The sequence below is a fragment of the Gorilla gorilla genome, chromosome 9 (assembly GCF_029281585.2).
Source record: "Gorilla gorilla gorilla isolate KB3781 chromosome 9, NHGRI_mGorGor1-v2.1_pri, whole genome shotgun sequence".
In the NCBI taxonomy this organism is placed as follows: domain Eukaryota; kingdom Metazoa; phylum Chordata; class Mammalia; order Primates; family Hominidae; genus Gorilla; species Gorilla gorilla.
In genome coordinates, this window is record NC_073233.2 from 71,766,966 (window position 1) to 71,789,750 (window position 22,785).

The window sequence follows — 22,785 nt, forward strand, 5'->3', positions numbered from 1 at the left end:
TTGGGAGGCCAAGGTGAGAGGATCACTTGAGCCCAGGAGTTTGAGACCAGCCTGGGCAACAAAGCAAGACTCCATCTCTAATATTAAATAAATAAATAAGATTTACTTATCCAAAATCACAATTATGTGCCTTTTTTCTTTTCTTTTGAGACAAGAGTCTGACTCTGTTGCCCAGGCTGCTGTAGTACAGTGACGCAATCTCAGCCTTGACCTCCCAGGCTCAAGCAATCCTCCCACCTCAGCCTCCCAAGTAGCTGGGACTACAGGCATGTGCCACTATGCCTGGCTAATTTTTTGCACTTTTTGTAGAGATGGGGTTTCATCATGTTGCCCAGGCTGGCCTGGAACTCCTGGCCTCAAGCAACCTACCTGCCTTGGCCTCCCAGAGTGCTGGGATTACAGGCAGTCGCCATTGTATCCAGCCCAGTTATGTAGTTATGTGCCATTTCTAAACTACTTTAGAACCCATCTCTTTGGTGTTTGTTTGTTTGAGACAGAGTCTCACTCTGTCACCTCAGCTGGAGTGCAGTGGTGTGATCTCAGCTCACTGCAGCCTCGGCCCCCAAGGTTCAAGCGACCCTCCCACCTCAGCCTCCCAAGTAGCTGGGACCACAGGTGCTCTTTTTGTTAAGAGTGGAAAAGCCAAGGTCCATGTACTTTTTTTGAGAAAGACAGCCTGTTGGCTTTCTTCAGAGTGGTTCTGCCCCTTCCCGTACCCCATCTCCGACACATTTTTATCTCTCAACAGAGGTAGCTGCTATTCACTCAGGTGTTCTTTAATGCTGTGGCCACGGCTTCCTTGGAGAGTGTGGCAGTGCTTTCCTTGCTAATGAAAAGGCTGTCATAATGGGTTAGGTCCATAGGGGCTCTGCCCTTCTGTACTTGTATTCCCAGGGAGAAAAATCTCTACCTTAATTACCGACATCTCATGCTGGCAGAGAGGTGTGGTTGCTAATTGATTAGATGACAGTGCTTTTCATTGATGTGGCACTGTTGGGGTGGTTTTGTTGTGCTTTTTCAAGTAAACAGATAGATTTGGGCCAGGTAAGTTGATTTTGGAGAGATGAAGTTCTGTGTAGGGATTTCCCTTTATTAAGCTCATGTCTTTAGTGCCACTTTTGTGTCCTAATTTTCTAACTTGATAGTAAGAAGTACTAAGTTGGCTTGTCTTGCTATTTTGGTGCGGGTGGTGAATATTGTCTCTTCTACCCTGCTCTCTGGTGTGCTCCTGTTCTGTTTGGTAGCACCACATTCCTTTATTTCGTTTGGTTTTCATTCCCTCTTTCTCTCTTGTAATGGTTGGACCCTATTCTGAAATATATATTTTAAGATAGTGTTACTTTGGGTGGTCGAGGCGGGCAGATCACCTGAGGCCAGGAGTTCGACACCAGCCTGGTCAACATGATGAAACCCTGTCTCTACTAAAAATACCAAAATTAGCCAGGCGTGGTGGTGTGCATCTGTAATCCCAGCTACTCGGGAGACTGAGGCACGAGAATTGCTTGAACCCAGAAGGCAGAGGTTGCAGTGAGCAGAGATTGCGCCACTTTACTGCAGCCTGGGCAATAAAGCGAGACTCAGTCTCAAAAAAAAAAAAAAAAGTAGTGTTTAAAAGCAAACACCCTGCCTTTCTTGAAACCACAGAAACTGCTTGTGAAACAGCCGATAGGGCAGGCTGCCAAATCCAGACTGTTAAAACCAATCTCTTAATGACAAAATGTCAAACACTGATGTTAAACCTTCATTTTGACTGTGGTGTGAGGATTTTTCTCAATAAGAAACGTTTAGGTGCTGAACTCCCAGTTTCACATTCAGAATGCTTCTATTATCAAATTCCTCTTGGTACATCATTTCTGAGAGGCTTGTGTAGCTAATCCACTATCTACTGTACAGGAAAGATTTTAAATCTGTTCCCATTCATCCTCATCTGTGTTTTTTTGTTTTTTGTTTTAATTTCAAGAAGTAATTTTCTTTTGAGGTGATTTGGACCAACCGTCTCACTAGCTTTTCCCATTTAAGATAGGAGAACTAGATTCAGAATTGTGTCTTTTTCCTAACAGAAGACTGGGGCCTTAATCTTTACCCCCCAGGCTCTGATTAACTGACTTTTCTTTTTTTAGGTGGCATAGAATCTTCTGTCTGTCTAGAGAATTTTGTTTCTTGCCAGGCACTGTCAGGAATTAGTATTCATTCCTCCCTGCTATCTTCCTGAAGAGCTGTGAACCTGCTGGTAGCCTGATGGATAAGGGTACAGTTGTTTGTTTATTTATTGAGACAGGGTCTCATTCTCTCACCCAGGCTGGAGTGCAGTGGCATGATCTTGGCTCACTGCAACCTCTGCCTCTCAGGCTCAAGCTATCCCCCAACCTTAGCCTCCTGAGTAGCTGGGACCACAGTCATGTGCCACAACACCCAGCAAATGTTTTGCATTTTTTGTAGAGACAGGGTTTCCCCGTGTTGCCTTTGCTGGTCTTGAACTCCTGGGCTCAAGTGATCCGCCTGCCTCAGCCTCCTGAAGTGCTGGGATACCAGGTGTGAGCTACCATAGTTGGCCAAGGTATAGTTTTATGAGCTGAGCTATAGAACTGGTTGAATGGGAATTAGGGAAACCAGACAACCAATAATTGGGAAGTAAAGGAAAAATATATAAGTGTGCCTCCTTGGTCACAGCTAGCCTTGTGACATTGGGATTTTGGATATAGAACTTCAGGAATCCCTTCCACCTCCTTCCCAAGAGAATTTCTTCTGTTGGTATTGTAAGGGGCTTTTTCCAACTTCATTTCCATTACCAAGAGTCTTGAGTGGCTTTATTTTCAACTTGGGTTTTTTAAGCACTTCTCATGTCACCTTTGCTTGTGTACTGGGCCTGTCTCAAGTTTCCAGAGGGAGATGAAAGACAAGAAAAGCTAAATGACTGGTTCTTCAGTGAGTTTCCCAGAGTTGGCTTCTTCTCATTCCAGCACTGCCTATCTCACCATGGCTGACGCCGTGGGCAGGCATCCTCATTCATGGAAGGCCAGGTCCTAGCTGGAAGTGACACAGGGATCTTCAGATCTCTCTTAGCCCATTGTTCCTCTGAAAAAAAAAAAAAAAAAAAAGCCATAGACAGTAAATTGGGGGAATAGGCTGACCATAACTTCAGTTCGTGGATTTGGGTCCCACACTGGATTGTGTGATTTGTGCTTATCTCCTACTAGATTGTTACCTTCTTTGAAGGCTGGACTGTATCTTATCCTTCTCTGTATCACTTCGGACACCCAGAAACTGTTGGAGTACTTTGCACATGGTCACCTCTTAATGAATTATTTGTGAAACAAAAATTTTTTAAAATTGTAACATGAGGCTGGGTGTGGTTGCTTAGGCCTGTAATCCCCGCACTTTGGGAGGTAGAAGTGGGCAGATTGCTTGAGTCCAGGAGTTTGAGAACAGCCTGGGCAACATAGCGAAACCCTGTCTCTATAAAAAATAGAAAAGTTAGCTGGGTGTGGTGGTGCGGGCCTGTAGTCCCAGCTCCTTGGGAGGCAGAGGTGGGAGGATTGCTTGAGACCTTGTCTCAAAAAAATAAAAAAAAAATTACTTAAAAAAATTGTAACATGGGTATTCTCCATTACAGTTACTCTTAGGGAAGTGTGTCCATATTGATTTGTAAGTCTGATATCAGTCTATCTGATTCTTAGGCTATGTAAGTCACAAGTCTTAACCAGTATCTTAAGTAGGTGTGGTAATGACTACAAAGAAGTGCTTTTTCAGGATGAGAAGATGAGGGAGAAAATTTACACCATTGCTGGATTGTGTTAAGAACTCGGAGAGGAAACCACAGGGAGGATGCACTGCTGAGGAAATCGTCTGGCTTCCTGGAGTGGGGACCAGAGCCAGAGAGCCAAGCCCTCCTGGCTTTGCTGAGTTCTGTCCTTGCCCCTGACACCAACGTGTCTGCCTGCGTTGTTGCTCCTGGTTACAGTGGGCTCAGTCTTGCCTCTTTTTTGATGGGTGGGCAGAGGAACACTAGTGTTGGGAATTTTGTCCAGCGTTGGAGAGATCATGTGGTCTGTCAGAAGGCTGGAGTTATTTATAGTGGGAGAAAAGCCCAGGAGCATGGCACAGGAAGAACTGATTTCACACCAGCTCAGCGCCTGATGATGGCGAGGACCCAGATTTTCCTTTGAGCATCTCAGAGCGGATCAGTCGCTTTTCCTGATTGACCCATGAACTGTGAGACTAGGGACCATGTTTTCCGAGGCCACTGTGAGTGGGGGAAGAGTGAGAAGGATGACCATTTTCTTCTTCCTTGATTCTGGTCTTTGTGATGTGTGGTATGAAAGTGTCATCTGACTTTTGAATCTCCTTTTATTGAACTGGTGAAGAAGGCAACAGCTGTGTGGGGTGTTGGAAATAAGGACCTGTTAAACTCGTCTGCTTGTATCTGCCTCCCTGCTCCCCCCTCACCCCACCCACCCCCACCCTGGGCAGGGAGGCTGAAACTGCTGCTTGCTAGGCTTTGCCAACTCAGTTTCTCTTCATGGATTACCTGCTCGCGGCAGGCAGGCAGGCAGGCAGGCAGCTCCCCACCTGGAAGCCTGCAGACTCGCCGAGCTGAGAGAATCATGCTGCAGGTGGGGGCAGGTGCTAGGAACTAGGTGTGCCACTTACCCTAACAGGAGCTGTGCCTAGTCCGGGCTGCTCAAACTAAGGCTGCAGAGCCCTGGGGCCTGTTGGAAATAGACTGTGCCTTTCCCTGCACCTTGTGGCCACATTTTTATGGTATGTGGAGAGTCTGGGAGGGGCCAGGAGCTTGTAAATTGTGAGTAAATGAAGTCTAGGGAGGGAGATGATCCTTCTTGAGGGCACCCTGAGTTCAGGGTTGTCATGTTTCTGAGGTGTGCTGCTGCTTAGTACCCTGATTTCTGGAGTTGTCTACCTAGGTTGCTTTTAATTTTTTCAGCCTTAGGTGGAAGAGATTTTCCATCTTGGTGTTTAGGCATGTTAGGTGAGGTTTACTTCCGGAGCCAGACTTTTAGGCAGCTTGTCTTGACATAAGTCAAGGTCAGGAAGCGATCTTCAGGACATGCAGACGATGCCCACTTCCTGCTGTGATCTTGAAGAGGGCTGGAAGGCTTGTGAGCACAGAGGCACTGAGGGCTGTCGCATCCACACAGGAAGACACTCAGGGCTCATCTCCAGTGCCTCATTTTATAAGCATGGAAACAAAAGTCCCAGGAGGGTCAATGACTTGCCCAAGGTGACATAAATTGTTTGCGCAGAGCTGGGTCTAGAATGGATCTTATGCCCTTGGCAGCGTGCCCCCATTGCCATCACTTCAGAGGGGCTGGCTGCAGCCCTCAGCGGCAGAAGGCAAGCTGGGAAAGGACAAGTGGAAGGGTAGCAGGCCCCAATTCTGCACACTGGAGAGCAGCTATGAAATCCTGCCGGAGACTGTGCCCATAGAGGTGCCAGAGGCCCTAGAGAATGATGATTTATTTTGTATTTTGTATTTTTGTGGAGACAGGGTCTTACAATATTGCCCAGGCTGGTCTCAAATCCTAGGCTCAAGTGATCCTCCCACCTGGGTTCCCAGAGTGTTGGGATTGCAGACATGAGCCGTGGCGCCCGGCCGAGAATGATTTAAAAGTGGGCACCAGCATTCTAGCCCTGACCCAGGCTAAAAGGGGTCACATGGAGCAGAGCTGTGCAAAGAGCTTTTGGGTGAGGAGTCACTCCGAGAAAAGCGAGAAGACTCTGACCCCGAGACTTCCCGTGGTGAGTCAGGAAAGCATTTCTGGAGAGCCTGTTAGGTACCAGGCACTGTGGCTGGGCACTGAAGACACGAATTGATTTAGTCTTGGAAATTCCCTTATGCTGCTCTCAGTCTGTGTAATAGTGAACAAGACAGCCAACAAGAGTTGTGAAGGAGGCCGTTCAGCAAGCAATGAAGTGCTACTGCAGGAAGGCCCGAGCTGGGAAATGTCCGGAGAGACCCTGTGAAGTGATGCAGGGATCAGGAAAGCTTCCTGGTGGAAGCAATGTCTGAGCTGAGGCTCACCACAAAGAGGAATGGGAGTGACTGCTAGAGGGAAAGTGTTCCAGGCAGTGGAAAGCTGTGGCCAAGACCTGGGGGTCTGAGAGGCCATTGTACATTTGAAGACAGGTGGCTGGAACCCAGAGTGAGACTCTAGGAAGGGAAGAGAGTTAGTCTGGAGCTGCAGGCGGGGAAGGGGAGACAGCCAGCTCATAATACAGTGTGGGCAAAAATCCAGAAACCATGTGGATCTAATTTGATATCAATTTTACATGTATACGTCTATATACCTACACACATACATAAAATCAGTTATGTTTGTGTATGTGTATATGCATATTTGTGTGTGTGTGTACATGCATGCATACAGAAAGTTGTTTTTTTAAGGCATGCTTTAAATATGAAGCCATCACTTCCTTTTCCCAGTCCTGGGTGCCTTTTGAGATGAGTGTTGGTGCTCCCCCCACCGCCATGTGCCATCTTCTGGAGTAAGAGGGAGTGCTTTCACTGTGTGCAGGTGTGGCTGAAGAGTATTCACTGTGCACAGGTGTGGCTGAAGAGTATTCACTGTGCGCAGGTGTGGCTGAAGAGTAGGCTGTCCAGGATTTCAATCCTTGGCTTTTGCTCTGCAGCAAGGGCTGGCTGAGGGCACTGTGAGGCTTCTTCAGGCCCAGGAGTCAGGCCCACTTTCCCTTTTCTCTTGAGGGAATGACTCAGAGAACGCTCCTGCCACCGGAGGTTCTGCAGGCTTTTGAGAGGCAGCCAGTGGAGGCTGATGGTAGCAGTTGGTGAGAAAGAGGAAGTACGTAGTCGCCATTCCTCCGGCCACTCCTGACAAATATTTCTGTCACTCAACAGCACCTCTCTGTGGCAGCCTTGGGCTGTGTTCTGGAAAGGGAGGAGCTTTCCTCTCCCTGTGGGAGGGCCTGTCATCTGTGGCTTCTGCTTTGCCCTTGGCCACAGACTAGATTGCACAACACAGCCAGTGAGAGTCCCTCTTCCCTCACAAGTGCTTGGAGTGCAGACCTTAACTTACAGGGTTGTAGAAGTGACCGTGTTCCACACTGCAGAGTCCAGGTCACAGCCGGCGAAGCACATGAAAATTGACCTAAGGTTAGAATGTGATTGTCCTACTGGGAAAGGTTTACTGGGACAGCATTTCACTTCTGACTCCATAGGCTGTCGTCTCCTGCCAGGGAGTGAGTTTTGTTTCCATGCTTGTCCAGTCTTTACTGCTTTCCCTCCTGCCTTTTCCCAGAGGCCACAAACCTGCCCACCTCCTGCTATGTTCTAGTTCTGATAGGAGTACCATTCAGAGTTCTTGGCAGGGGACCAACCCGCTTCTACCGTGGTTGGTTTCCCCTCCTTTTCCCAGCTTGTTTGATGTGTACGTTCTCCAAAATTCTTATGCAGCTGGTTGGCTCTGTAGTGCCCAGAGATCGGAGCTCCTGCAACGGGAACCCTGCCGCTTCCCTCCCTGGTTTTAGGGGCAGGGCTTGAAAATAGAGAATCATAATCTCCCTTCCTCCTCCTCCTCTCCCCAACTTCTCCCTGCCCCCACCCCCACCCCCACCCCCACCCTGCCAGGCAAACTGGAGTGACCAGCTCAGAGCGGGACTCAGTCCACCTCCCTGCTCTGCATGTCAGCAGTGATCTGGAGGAGATTCCTGGGCGCATGAGTATGTGAACTCTGGAGCACGTTACTGTCCCGGGCTGGCACTCTGTGGCAGGTGTGTGCACTCATTCTGCTGTTACTGGAGACCAGTCTCCTTAGGGGTGATGGTGACCCAGCTAGATGTCTGCCAGGTCTGTCCAAGGCCACCCTGTTCTCTAATAGCTTGGGAAATGGAAAGCACTTCTAAATACCCCTGCTCTTCAGAAGAGCTGGCTGGGTGGTTTGGGGAGTTTCTTCTTTGAATCTCTTAGAGTACAATATCCCTTTTTTCCCGAAAGCCAGGTTCTTTAGTTCTTAAGCTCCGTTCTCTTGTTGCTAACTTACTACCTTCAGTTTTCTTAGGTTGGGTGCATCTTCCCTGGCCTCAACAAGACAGTGGCTGAAAGGTCAAGAGTGGTAGCTGCTCCTTTGAGAGAAAGGGGATGTTGGAGTGGGAGCACAGGCTGCCAGCAGTTGTTTCACCTTCCCCCTTTGGCTGGCTAGGAAAGGGGCACCACTTTAGTCTTCTGCCAACCTCCACAGCCAGCTGTGGGAAAACCCAAAAGGAAACATCCTCTCGCTGCTAAGACTTGAGAGCCTGAGGCAGAGACCAGCCAGTAGCAGCCCGACCCTGCTGAATGGGGAGGATTGTTTATTTTATTTTATTTTTTTCTGAGACGGAGTCTTGCTCTGTTGCTCATGCTGGAGTGCAGTGGCTCGATCTCGGCTCGCTGCAACCTCCACACCCCAGATTAAAGCAATTCTCCTGCCTCAGCCTCCCGAGTAGCTGAGACTGCAGGCATGCGCCACCACACCCAGCTAATTTTTTATTTTTAATAGAGACAGAGCTTCACCATGTTGGCCAGGCTGGTCTTGAACTCCCGAACTCAGGTGATCCGCCTGCCTCGGCCTCCCAAGGGACTGGGATTACAGGCATGAGCTACTGTGCCCAGCCTGAAGATTGGTTATTTAGGGGCTGTGACAAATGGTTTTGCAGAGGAGCAGTGGAAAGCCTGTAACTTCACAGAGCCAGGGGTCAGCTTTTGTGCCATAGCCGTATAGCTTCTGTGGCCTGTAGTGCCTGAGGCCAGGGGATCAGGTGCTGACCACCTTTCCCTCTTCCTTCCTGTGTCTTGCGGCCAGCGACTGTTATTGTCAGGTTGACCCTCTGGTTAGAGAGGATGACTTTGGCCTGGTGTCCAGACTCCCTGCTGCCTTATCCCCTCTGCCCTGGAACTGCACCTAAAAACAATTACTTTCCTCCTGATTCCAACATAAGTGGTCACAGAAAGTTCTGTTTTGGCATTTTGATTTCTGATTGGGAGTTTAGGCATCTGAGAATTGAATGCTTGCTTTATACAAATATACCCTTAAGACATCTCCTCTTTTTTCAGCCCTACATGCTTTGCTTGGGTATTAATTGAACTTGGGGCTTTTTAGGGACCTTATGTTGCCTACCTTCCTAGTTTCCCCTCCACTCCACCCCCAAAAAACCCAAAGAACATTGGAAAAATTGAGCAGTGCCTCAAGGTCACTTGATCATAAGTGGTATTTGGCATAGTTAACTGGTTTGGTGTTTGGTGAGAGATTTCTGCTTTATATTTGAGCAAAAAATTTCTTGGCGGGAGGCCTCTATGCTATGTTGCCAATGCTTGCCCTGTGCACAGGGTTTGCCCCCTCCCCTCCCTTGACAGGTTGTTTTAATCCCCTTGTCTATAAACAAGTGCAGCAGAACTTGTCAGCCCAGCTCACATGACCTTGGTTATCTCTTTAACCAGCATCAGCGTTAGATACCACGGTCACTTGACATGGTAGAGCTGTCAGGGTAGAGTGGAGATACCAGCAGGAATCCTGGTCCACGAAGAAAGGTAAATGGGAGTGTGTGTGAGGCCTTAGGACCGGGTGGGAAAAGTCTGTTCCTATGGGGTAGGGCTTTCAGCTGTGAGAAGAGGATAATTTCATTCCTTCTCCTTTTTTAAGAGACTGTCTCACTCTGTCGCCCAGGCTGGAGTGCAGTGGTCTAATCAAGGCTCACTGCAGCCTTAACTTCCTTAGCTCAAGCAATCCTCCTGCCTCAGCCTCCTGAGTAGCTGGGACCACAGGTGCATGCCACCATGCCCAGCTAATTTTTTTTTTTTTTTTTTTTTTTGAGGTGGAGTCTCACTCTGTCACCCAGGCTTGAGTGCAGTGGTGCGATCTCGGCTCACTACAGCCTCAGCCTCCCAGGTTCAAGCGATTCTCCTGCCTCAGCCTCTTGAGCACCTGGGATTACAAGTGCGTGCCACCATGCCCAGCTAATTTTTATATTTTTAGTAGAGATGGGGTTACACCATGTTGTTCAGGCTGGTCTGAAACTCCTGACCTCGTGATCCGCCCACCTCAGCCTCCCAAAGTTGTTGGGATTACAGGCGTGAGCCACCACGCCCAGCTAATTTTTCTTTGTTGAGATGGGGATCTCATTATGTGGCCTAGGCTGGTCTCGAACTCCTTGCCTCAAATGATCCGCCTACCTCAGCCTCCCAAAGTGCTGGGATTACAGGTGTGAGACTGTGGCCAACTTTCATTCCTTCTTTATCACCCTAAAATTTCTAGTTCTGGCATCTTGTTTATCTTTCTCAAATCCTGTCTGCAGGGGCCCAGGACATGCAGCTGTTTCAGGAAACCGCCCTTGAGATGGGGCAGATGTATGCTAGTTCATGGGCTACAAAACCCAACACCAAAAATCCCATCATCCTAAACAGTGACCTGTTATGTTGTGTGAAGGACAGTGGTGATGGGGGCCTGGCCGCCAGAGAGGCTGCTGGATTCTATGGCAGACACACTCAGGAGCTGGAAGTGTGGCTAAGCTTTCACCAGCACCATCACTTCCCTCCCCATACACATGCACACAGGTTTCCTTTGTCTCACAGCTGAAGAGGCAGCGCCCATCTTCAGTGAGCACTGTGTATGAGAATGGACTTACTCTGGCCACACTGTGCACACGCATGTGTGTGTAAAACACTGATCACATTTCCCATAAAGACTGTTGATTTGCAGAGTTTCCAGGCCCATACATCTAGGGCGGGATGTGTGTGTTTTCATCAGGGGAGAGTAGAGTGGCCTTTTGTGGAAGGGATAAAATGGTTGAGCTGCTGGAGCCTTTTCTAGCTCCATTTATACAGCAGCCTTTCTGCCTGGGTGCAGACTTGAACCCAAGTCCAAGTTCAAGCCATGTGTGTAGATGACCAGAACTTAGCCTTCAACTTCAGGACTCTCCTGGAGAAAACATCCATCTCCTTTTGGAGATACAGAGAATTCATGATGAGCTTTGAGTAAAGAAGTTCAAGTTATATTTTCTGGCAACCTACAGAATAAGTTGGGAAAGGATATGGAATTATAGAAATAACCAGCATGTCGCCAGGCATTGTTGTCCATGCTTTAGATGGTGTGGATATTTTGTAATGCTGATTCTTTACCTACTGTTTTCAAGACTTGGTAGGGACCCCTTTATGGCTGTGGGGTTCTTTGTCCTTGGTAGTTAGCATGAACTATGTAGAGCAACAGAATGGGTAGCCATGGCCTCTGGCCACCCAGCTAGATTCTACTGATGAGAGGTATCCTGGGTGGGTTTCTTCTTTGGGTCTTCATTTATGCTGCCATTGCTATTGCCAGTTAGAGCTGCCTTTTCGGATTTGTTGGGTAGGAGCTGTATTCCTCTTGGAGCCATCTTTTCTTCCCTGCCATCTCTGAGTGAATTCAGAGGTGGAGAGCTACAGACTTGGCTGCTTGCCTCCTTCAAAACACCCAGCATTCCCTTGTCCACAGTCTGTGTAGCAGCACATCTAACAATGCCCCAAAGCGGCCCCCTTCCTCCCAGCCACTTGTTAATGGGTGGTTCTGGTTCCTGAGGGCTTCGACCAGTGCACGAGCTAATCTCACTGAAGAGTGCCATTCCCAGGTTCATACCACAGAAGTTAGAAAGCTCAAAGCCCAGGTCTTCTGCACCGAAGAGTGCCATTCCCAGGTTCATACCACAGAGGTTAGAAAGCTCAAAGCCCAGGTCTTCTGCTGCCTTGGGCCATTCCCTTCTCTTAGAAACCAGTTCAATCAGACTCTTTTTTTTTTTTTTTTTTTTTTTTTTTGAGACGGAGTCTTGCTCTGTCAACGAGGCTGGAGTGCAGTGGCATGATGTCGGCTCACTGCAGCCTCCACCTCCCCAGGCACAGGTGATCCTCCCACCTGGGCCTCCTGAGTACCTGGGACTACAGGTGCCCACCACCACGCCTGGCTGATTTTTGTATTTTTAGTAGAGATGGGGTTTCACCATGTTGGCCAGTTTGGTCTCGAACGCCTGACTTCAAGTGATCCGCCCGCCTCAGCCTCCCAAAGTGCTGGGATTACAGGCGTGAGCCACTGCACCCAGCCCAGACTCTTTTCATAGGATGCTGAAAGGATGAATTAAGTATAAAAAGTGCCTTTTGGCCAGGTGCAGTGGCTCATGCCTATCACTTGAGAGGAGCTTGGGCAACATGGTGAAACCCCATCTCTACAGAAAATACAAAAATTAGTTGGGCGTGGTGGTGGGCACCTGTAGTCCCAGCTACTCAGAAGGCTGAGGTGGGAGGATCACCTGAGCCTGGGGAGGTCGAGGCTGCAGTGAGCCAAGATCGCGCCACTGCACTCCAGCATGGTGACAGAGACCCTGTCTCAAAAAAAAAAAGTGCTTTTTAATAAGCTACACGTAATGGAAAATGGCTGTCATCTGGTTTGCCATACTCTGCTCCTAGGTAGAAAGTACAAACAGCAAGGGCCCCTTGGAGCAAAATTGTCATTGCCGCCAGTGAATAAACAGCAGTGGTTGGCTTTGAGGGGCACCTTCAGCCTAAAGCCATAAGCTGACATATACTCAGTCTCACTGAGAAGCTCGGGCTTTCCACTGTTCACCTAACTGCTGACAAATGAATCCTCCATTGATCTGGCAAGCTGGCCAGGATACCTGCCCAGGCCATGGCCACTTAGTAACAGGATCCGGTTCTCAGTGCAGGGTTGAGACTGCAGCAGCAGTGGCAAGCCCAGTAAGGCAGGTATGAAGCACAGCCCCCGCATCGGTTGCCTAGTAGGGAAGACAGTTGTAAAGAGCATTTGCCCCTGTTATGTCAGGGTACTGTTGCAGGTTGTCTTTTCTCCTCTAGCTGGAAGTTGTTCTACCCAGTCTTCCTTAATTAGCTCTTCTTTTGTGTAAGGCAGCACCCATTTAAAATTCTTTTCCCCCAGCCTCATTCCTCATCTCCATTTGGGTTTATATCTCCTCAGACCCTCTCTCCTACCCAGCCTTAAGTTCTACCCCAAATGCTTTGAAGCTCTCTTGTTCAAGTCTTTTTTTTTTTTTTTTTTGAGACGGAGTCTCTCTCGCTCTGTCGCCTAGGCTGGAGTCAGTGGCACGATCTCGGCTCACTGCAAGCTCCGCCTCCTGGGTTCACGCCATTCTCCTGCCTCAGCCTCCCGAGTAGCTGAGACTACAGGTGCCCACCACCACGCCCAGCTAATTTTTTGTATTTTTAGTAGAGACGGGGTTTCACCGTGTTAGCCAGGATGGTCTCTATCTCCTGACCTCGTGATCCACCTGCCTCGGTCTCCCAAAGTGCTGGGATTACAGGAGTGAGCCACCGCACCTGGCTCAAGTCTTCTTGATTCAAGCCCTCACCCAGAGCTTGAAGACTAGGGACCCCCCGTGTCTGTTGCCCATGGTGCTTGGAGAGCAAAGATCTGTTCCTGGGTCCTGAGTTCGAACTCTGAATTCATTTCCTGTTCTGGGCTATGGTTTAAGTCTTAAGTACGATTCACGTACCCCTTGAAATACTATGCTGGGACCTCATGGGCTGGCCTGAGAACACAGCTACCATTTGTAACATGTTTCTATGGAAAAAGAGTTCCTTCTCAGAACAGAACTTTTGGTAACTTGGGGATTTCTTGACTAATATGCTGCAACAGATTTGCATTTGCCTGTGGAAGTGTCTCTTTATTTTGTATTCAGCTGGGCACGGTGACTCACGCCTGTAATCCCAGCACTTTGGGAGGCCGAGGCAGGCAGATCACTTGAGGACAGGAGTTTGAGACCAGCCTGGCCAATATGGTAAAACCCCATCTCTACTAAAAATACAAAAAAATAATCTGGGCCTGGTGGTGAGCGCCTGTACTCCCAGCTACTCTGGAGGCTGAGGCAGGAGAATCACTTGAACCCAGGAGGTAGAGGTTGCAGTGAGCTGAGATGACACCACTGCACTCCAGCCTGGGCGATAGAGTGAGACTCTGTCTCAAAAAAAAAAAACATTTAAAAAATCACATTTTTGTGGTCATGGCACTATCTATCACACAAGTAAGTTGTCCTCCTATATGCCGAATGACAGAAAAGAAGCACCCTCCTCTTCCCACCCAGAAAGGTTGCTAGAGAGCTACCCTTGTCTTCTGTGATTGCCTTGAGGGGCAGGTTTGTCTGGGTTCTCCATGTCAGCTGATTTGATCCATAGTCCAGTAGCACCTGAAACAGGATGCCCTCATTCCACAACTTAGGTTCCCTCTCCTGCTTGGTTTTTTAATGATCTGCTACAGGAGAAAGATAGCACCTCTCCGTTCAGCAGGAGCAGCCCAGTAAGGGCTTGCTTCTAGAAAGATCGGCCAGTTGGATTTTTAGTGGTCACTTAAGTGGAGTAGCCACTTTGCAGCCTGGCCCAACAGGGAGACAGTTCTGAGGTGAGGGTGGCAGTGACAGCCTTGGGGTGGTTTCTGATGTGCTCTGACCTCTGGCCATGGTGACTTCTGGAGCAACAAACTTTGTCCCAGTATTTTTTTCTGACATTTCCTCCTCCTTATTCAACTCCCTCTTTGAAACTGGAGGAGTAGGGAGGCAGTATTTGTTCACTTCCAGAGAAAGATGCAGCAGGAAGAGGCACATGTCTTGTTCTGCACTTTCCAGCAGCAATGCTGGGACTAGGGGGTCTAGAAGGCCTGTTTCCCAGCTCCAGGCTGGATCTTATCCTCAGCATACAAGCAAGTTTTAAGGAAACCACATTGGAAAGGGCAGAAACAAAGGGTTAAATCTGTACCCAGGTAGAAAGAGTGTTGCATAAATGCTGAGTTTTTTGTTTTTTGTTTTTTTTAAGATCTCATGCTTCTTTTTTACTTTGTGTTGGCAAAAACCCCAGGAGAAGATGGGAGATTCTGGGAGGAGATGATTATGCTGGGTGAGTCAACTGAGCTCCCCAGCTGCCGTTTTTAGTTCTTTTGCTTTTCTGTAACAGGAGGCAGTTTGGGGAGGGGTTGGGGGCAGGGTGGGAATGCTGATTTTTGCAGCAGGACAGGAGGCAGGTGTGTATGGGTGAAATTATTTTGGCACCCTAGAGTTAACCGGGCCTTAGAGTCAGTACATTGGTTCAAGTAACAAATATCAAAGCAGAACTCTTAGTGTGGCAAACAATAAATAATTGTCTCCTAGATTCTTATACAAGTCACTGTCCGTCCCCAATTAGTAGCTCTTAGAATGGCTTGAGTTGCATTCATTGTCACAGCAAGACACAATGGTTTTGATAGCAAAGCAGTAGAGAAACTAAATGTAGAGAGGCAGAGAGAACTGTCTTAAGTGGGAGGACCTGGTGGTTGTCATGGGCAGCAGGAAGTTTGAAGGAGAGGGTTTTCCCTCCGATGAAAGGAAGGCTAGGGCTTGATTCAGGGGAGCAAGTGGGATGGGCCCTGCTGGTCCCTGGCTGTGCCTATATTCTGAGTCTGTCTCCAGCTCACCTTGTTGATCACTCACTTTCATCCATCACTGGGATAGGGGATCTCGTGGCTCACTACCCTCATGGGTGTTTTTTGCAGAGTACACTGATGTGGGCTATCGGTTATCAGTTGGTCCCAGAGATTGTCATGAAGACATCACAAAATGTTTTCTTATGTATTCATTTGTGCACATTTATTCATTCAGTACTTCATTGTTCTGGGCCATGAATAAGACAGACCTGGCCTGGTGCAGTGGCTCACGCCTGTAATCCCAGCACTTTGGGAGGCCAAGGCAGGCAGATCACCTGAGGTCAGGAGTTCGAGACCAGCCTGGCCAACATGGTGAAATCCCGTCTACTAAAAAAAAAAAAAACAAATTAGCCAGGCATGGTGGTGGGCACCTGTAATCCCAGCTACTTGGGAGGCTGAGGCAGGAGAATCGCTTGAACTCGGGAGGCAGAGGTTGCAGTCAGCCGAGATCATGCCACTGCACTCCAGCCTGGATGGCCAGAGAGAAACTCTGTCTCAAAAAAAAATACCAAGGTCCCTCCTTTTGTAGTGTAGTCTAGCAGGAAGGACAGATAGTAACCAACCAACTTCGAGGGCAACGAATGCCTTGAAAGAGGGGAAATGGGGCTGGTAGCAAGAAATTGTGATCTTCCTTCCTCTACCCATATCTCTTGGGGTCGAGAGTGGGGTCGAGAGTGGGCAACTTTAAAGATCAAAAAGTTGTGCCTCTCTTGTTCCCTAAGTATTGTAACATGGGCCAGCTAGGTGTGGGCACTGTTGGGCACTGAGGGTATATGAAGGTGAGGGAGATACTGGCTCTGATCTGTCAGAGCATGAGGGGCTTAAGGTATGGGGACACAAACAAGAAATCAATGGGGCTGGGTGTGGTGGCTCACGCCTGTAATCCCAGCACTTTGGGAGGCTGAGGCAGGAAGATTGCTTGAGCCTAGGAGTTTGAGGCCAGCCTGGGCAAGATGGCAAGATGCCATCTCTACAAAAAAAATGAAATAAATAAAAAACTAGCCAGGCATAGTGGCACACACCTGTAGTCCCAACTATTCGAGAGGCTGAAGCAGGAGAATCCCTTGAACCCAGGAGTTTGAGGATGCAGTGAGCTGTGATTGTGCCATTGCAGTCCAGCCTGGGCAAGAGAGCAAGACTTCATCTCACAAAAGAAGAAGAAATGAAGAGTACAGATAGAGCGCTGAGAGTCTAGAGAAGTGAGTCTAGAGAAGTGAGTGACCACTCCCAGCTAAGACGGTGTCTGGATTTGAGATAAACAAGGGATAAGAGGACTTACCTGGATCACAGGAAGGCGCATAGGATAGATGACCACTTTCCTTTTAGTATGTGTAGATCTGGGTAGCTTCTTTGTACCACAATTCTGACCCATTCTTTTTTCTTATTATTTTTATTTATTTATTCAAAATAATAATTTTTTTTGAGACAGTCTTGCTCTGAGCCACCATGCCCAGCCTGAAATAATAAAAGTTTTAATCTTTTAAAAAATATGGGCCAGGCTTAGTGGCTCACACCTGTAATCCCAGCACTTTGGGAGGCCGAGCTGGGCGGATCACCTGAGATCAGGAGTTCGAGACTAGCCTGACCAACGTGAAGAAACCCTGTCTCTACTAAAAATACAAAATTAGCCGGGCATGGTGGCGCATACCTGTAATCCCAGTTACTTGGGAGGCTGAGGCAGGAGAATCACTTGAACCCGGGAGGCGGAGGTTGCGGTGAGCCGAGATCACGCCATTGCACTCCAGCCTGGGCAACAAGAGCGAAACTCTGTCTCAAAAAAAAAAAAAAAAAAAGGAATGCTTCACAAATTTGTGTGTCATCCTTGCACAGGGGCCATGCTAATCTTCTCTTTATTGTTCCAATTTTTTGTATATGTGCATGTACAGAGTGGTGGAACTGGGTTATCACTACAGTCTAACTCCAGAATGACACCCTTCACTACTATACCATATATGGTGCCCCAGTATACAGCAGTGGAGCTAGGAAGAAAAGCCCAGTGTCTAGAGAGCCCAGAAAATATGCCAAGAACATATATACTAGGCAAAGAAAACGAGGTTAGGAGGAAGCCCAGCCACCTCAGCTGCACTGGTTAGGATCTGCTACCTCCCCACAGTCCTCTGTAAAGTGAGCCAGACCTCTATGCTGCAGGCTTCCTTCTGCCTACCCCCACCACCCCCATCCCCCAGAGCCCTGGGCTACTGGCAGGCTGGCTCTCCTGTGATATGGAGGAACTTGTTGGTCTCCATGGTTACGGTAACCCACTGGTATGGGAGGAACCGCATAAAGTGCGAGGCTGGCAATGTGAGCTTCCCCCAGCCCTTGGCACCATGTGGTACTGGTATGTCGGCTGTTTCATGGACCTTTTCTGGGAGGAGGGAGTTAAGGAACTGATGAAGAAGGGAAGAACCCTGGCAGGACCACTGTCGTCATCCTCTGGGCCACACAGAGGGCGAAGGCATGGGCACCATGTCATTCAGCTACTCCTCCTGCAGGATGGTTTTATGTTAGGAAAGAGGGTCCTCTTTGCCTGATTGCCCAGCCATGGCAGAATTTGACTTTTCGTTGTTATAGAGGGAATACCAGGATGACAGGAATCAACTTAGCTATACTGGTACTTACAATCAAATTTCTAGGTATTGTAGCTCTTCCCAGAGCCCAGAGAACCCTTGGAGAGGGGAAACAATGGTTCCTACCCAGAAATGAAGCTAGATAATAATAGAATACATCATCAAGACATTACGGAACACCAGGTTCTATGGTAAACACCGACATGGATTTTCCTTTTTTTTTTTTTTTCCTTTGAGACAGGGTCTTACTCTGTCACCCAGGCTGGAGTGCAGCAGTGTGATCACAGCTCACTGCAGCCTCAGCCTACCTCCCTGGGCTCACGTGATCCTTCCACCTCAGCCTCCCAAGTAGCTGGGATTGCGGGCACATGTCACCACACCCCGGCTAATTTTTGTGTTTTTTTGTAGAGCCTGTGTTTCGCCATGTTGCCCAGGCTGGTCTCGAGTTCCTAGGCTCAAGGGATCTGCCTGTCTTGGCCTCCCAAAGTGCTGGAATCAGAGGTGTGAGCCACCACGCCTGGCCAGATTTTCTCATTTAATCTTCACTCTAATTCTGTGAAATGGGTACAGCTAGTATCTTTATGTCCCAAATGAGGAAACAGATTTGGAGAAGTTATGTCACTTTGCTCATGTTCAGTCAGCTGGTAAGCAACAGAGGTGGGCAGAGCGACTATAGTAAGTTTTCTGTATAGTTTACCTCTTCTAAGTTTCTGGAAGGCAGGAGCCAGATCGCACTGAGCTTTGCAACTGGAGCCAGGGCTCCAGAGTACTGCTCAACAAAGGTTTGCTAGGGCAACAGTAGCTGGGGATTTAGCGACCAGACCCCAGCAAGCAGATTCTGAGGGATGAAAGTAGTCCTGGAAGCCTCTAAAGCCCTGGTTGCTCAGTAGAATCTAGTTTCAAGAGGAGCCCAGCGTTTCAAGTGGCTCTGAAGTAAGAGGAGATTTGGAGAGTGCTCTTTGCATTGTGGCTTCCAGGCCTGAAGGAGAGTGAGCTGGAGGTTGCTCTCTGTTCTCACCTCTTACGCCATGTCAGGTTTTTCCCAGGCAGGCTTGAGTCCTGGGGGAGCCCCGCCTCATGGCCCAGGCTGCAGTGCTGATCTCCCTGCCTTGTGGTGAGGATTGCAGCTCAAAGAGCTAAAGGGCAGTAAACCACCTTGGTTTTGGCTTTGTGCTTAAGTTGCAGGCTCTTCTGGTTATCCTTTGTGAAGGAGGCTCTTACCCTGGCTGGAAGGAGGGAGCAGCCCCTGCCTCCCATCTACAATGGGATAGTAAAGAAATGTGGTTGTTTCTCAAGTGGAACAGTCACAGTTAATTTTGGGGGTGGGAGCATCCAGGCTTTCCACTGGTGAGTACCTGCCAGTTTTACAAGCTCTCCTACACTGAATGCTCCTCTGGTTTATTGACTCTTGGCAGTTGATAGCGATAGTTGCTCATGGCAGTTGATAGCGATAGTTGCTCATGGCAGTTGATAGTGATAGTTGCTCAGAATCAAAGGATGAAAAGACAGTTTCTGGATACAGTGAGGGAGGAAGGGTTAAAAAACAAGGGACTCCAACTCCCAGTTACGAGATGTCCCATATGGCCATGCGCAGTGGCTCACTCCTGTGATCCCAGCACTTTAGGAGGCCAAGGTGAGAGGATTGCTTGAGCCCAGGGAGTTCGAGACCAGCCTGGGCAACATGGAGAAATCCTGTCTGTGCAAAAAATACAAAAATTAGCCGGGCTTGGTGGCCCATGCCTGTAGCCCCAGGTATTCAAGAGGAAGATCACTTGAGCCCAGGAGGCGAAGATTGCAGTGAGCCAAGATCGTACCACTGCACTCCAGCCCGGGCAAAAGAGCAAGACCCTGTTTAAAAAATAAATAAATAAATAAATAAATAGGGACTTGCCACAGGCACATGACTTTTCTTAAGAGACAAAGTCTTGTGCTGGGAATGGTAGCTCATGTCTATAATCCCAGCACTTTGGGAGGCCAAGGTGGGCAGTTCGCTTGAATTGTTGAGTACAGTACCAGCCTGGACAAGCTTGCAAAACCCTATCTCTACAAAAAATACAAAAATTAGCCGGGCGTATTGCTGTGGGCGGGCCTATAGTTGCAGCTATTCGGGAGGCTGAGGTGGGAGGATGGATTGAGCCCAGGAGGCAGAGGTTGTAGTGAGCCAAGATCGTGCTGCTGCACTCTAGCCTGGGTGATAGAGTCATACCTTGTCTTAAAAAAAAAGAGAGGCTGGGCGTAGTGGCCCATGTCTGTAATCCCAGCACTTTGGGAGGCTGGGGCAGGTGGATTACTTGAGGCCAGGTGTTCAAGACTAGCCTGGCCAAGGTGGTGAAACCCCATCTTACTAAAAATACAAAAATGATGTGGACGTGGTGGCACGCACCTGTAATCCCAGCTACTTGGGAGGCTCAGGCAGGAGAATCACTTGAACACAGGAAGCGGAGGTTGCAGTGAGCCGAGATTGCACCACTGCACTCCAGCCTGGGTGACAGAGCAAGACTCCATCTCAAAAAAAAAAAGAAAAGAGGCCGGGTGCGGTGGCTCAGACCTGTAATCCCAGCACTTTGGGAGGCCAAGGTGAGCAGATCACAAGGCCAGGAGATCGAGACCATCCTGGCCAACATGGTGAAACCTCGTCTCTACTAAAAATATAAAAAAATTAGCTGAGTGTGATGGCGGGCGCCTGTAATCCCAGCTACTCGGGAGGCTGAGGCAGGAGAGTCACTTGAACCCGGGAAGCAGAGGTTGTGGTGAGCCGAGATTGCGCCACTGCACTCCAACCTGGGCAACAGAGTGAGACTCTATCTCAAAAAAAAAAAAAAAGAGACAAGAGTCTAATTCTGTCACCCAAGCTGGAGTGCAGTGGCACGATCATAGCTCACTGTTACCTCCACCTCCTGGACTGAAACAATTATCCTGCCTTAGCCTCCCTAGTAGCTGAGACTACAGACCCATGGCACCATGCCTGGCTAATTTTTGAATTTGGAGAGAGAGGGTCTCACTATGTTGCCCAGGCTTGTCTCGAATTCCCAGGCGCAAGTCGTCTTCCCACCTTGGCCTCCCGAAGTGCTGGGATTAAGGCATGAGCAACAGTGCTCAGCCCCGTGTGGCTTTTTTTTTTTTTGACAGAGTCTCACTCTGTTGCCCAGGCTGGAGTGCAGTGGTGCAGTCTCTGCTCACTGCAACCTCCACCTCCCAGGCTCAAGCAGTTCTCATGCCTCAGCCTCCGAGTAGCTGGGATTACAGGTGCACGCCACCACGCTCAGCAAATTTTTGTATTTTTAGTGGAGATGGGGTTTCGCCTTGTTGCTTAGGCTGGTCTTGAACTCCTGACCTCAAGTGATCCACCAGCCTTGGCCTCTCAAAGTGCTGGGATTACATGGTGGGGGCCACCATGCTTGGCCCCCATGTGGCTTTTTATCTAAATCCTACCCTATCTCTTCCCAGCTTTTCTGTTTGAAGTCAGTGCTTTGTATTTCCTCAGTTTACAAAATCCCTTACTGTCTCCCACAAATAGGATTGAGGAAACAGTCCTTCTGTCACATTGCAAAGCCCTAGAAAAATGAAGGGACTAGAAAAATGAAGCTGTTTGATCCTGCTCTGGTTCTCAGTCTACCAGTGAGTGAAGGGCCAGAGGGCCCAGGCAAGCTTGAGCCCAGGATCCAGTGGGCCCACTGAAGTCAGGGCCCACTTTTGTGGGGCTGGGAAAAGGAAGGGTTGCTGTGGGACCACTGGGATAGGCCTTTAAACAGCACTTCACCATTGGCCTGAATCAAACATTGTCATTCCCAGTGTCCCGAGCACCTTCCCTGAGTCTTCATACCTTCTGCCTCCTAGCTTATGGAGGAGGAGCCAGGGGCTTATCTTTTGGGGGAAATGAGAGCACGATTAGGCATCAAGAAGGGTTGATGAGAAACTGGTAAGGGGGACTGTCAAGAACAGCAGAGTGCTGAAATGGTGACAAAAGCTCTGGGCTCTGGCCCCAGCTCTGTACTGAGAAGCTGTGAGATTTTGGGCAAGTCTCATAACCTCTGAATGCCAATTTCTCAATGGAAAACAGGGAGACTACCTACCCTATAGGTCTGTGTTTGGAGAAAACAAAGTGTAAGCGCTGGACATACAGTAGCATCAGAAATGCTGAATCTGTTGGCCAGGGCTCATGTGTAAGGCAAACATTTCTTGGCCACTCCTGAGTACCATGGTCTTGCAGGGATATATGCTTAAGTGCTGTGAGAGCACAGAGGAAGCTTTGCCCTTCCCTAGAGGGTTAATGGCTACCAACGTGAGAAGGTCACGGAGTTCCTTAATGAGAAGGAGCCTAGCCTAGAATAGGGGATGAATGAGAAATTGTTCTGAGAACCAGAGGCAAGGCTGCAACCAGCACATAGACAGGGGTCGTTGGTCTAGAAGGGGAGTCTTCTCCAGATGAGAGCCAGCTTGCCGTGTGCTCACCATGTGCCCAGGTAGTGGGGGCTTAGCAGGAGGAAGGTGTGAGGAATCCCAGGCCTTTGGAATTCCTTGAGAAAGCAGTGTTGTTTTGAAGGTAAGGCAGGGGATTGGTGACTGGAAACTTGGAGGTGAGTGAGAACCTAGGGATGAACGTTCAGAAGCAGGGCTGGAAGGAACTTAAAAGGGACATTTGGATTGTTTCTAGCTTTTGGGCAAAATCTAGGATTAAACATGATTTTTTCATTGATAGAATGCTCTATCAGTGATAAAGGCTCTTAATCTAGAAAACATACACCTCTAGGGGGCTTTACAGAGTC

At 48.7% G+C, this 22,785-nt stretch overlaps 1 protein-coding gene and 1 pseudogene across 12 annotated transcripts in view; one reads left to right on the forward strand and one right to left on the reverse strand.

The window, feature by feature from the left end:
• Positions 1–22,785, forward strand: part of MARK2 (microtubule affinity regulating kinase 2) — a 71,836-nt gene that overhangs the window by 25,828 nt on the left and 23,223 nt on the right. The window lies entirely within an intron of this gene.
• LOC115936443 (uncharacterized) lies at positions 17,238–17,336 on the reverse strand (annotated as a pseudogene).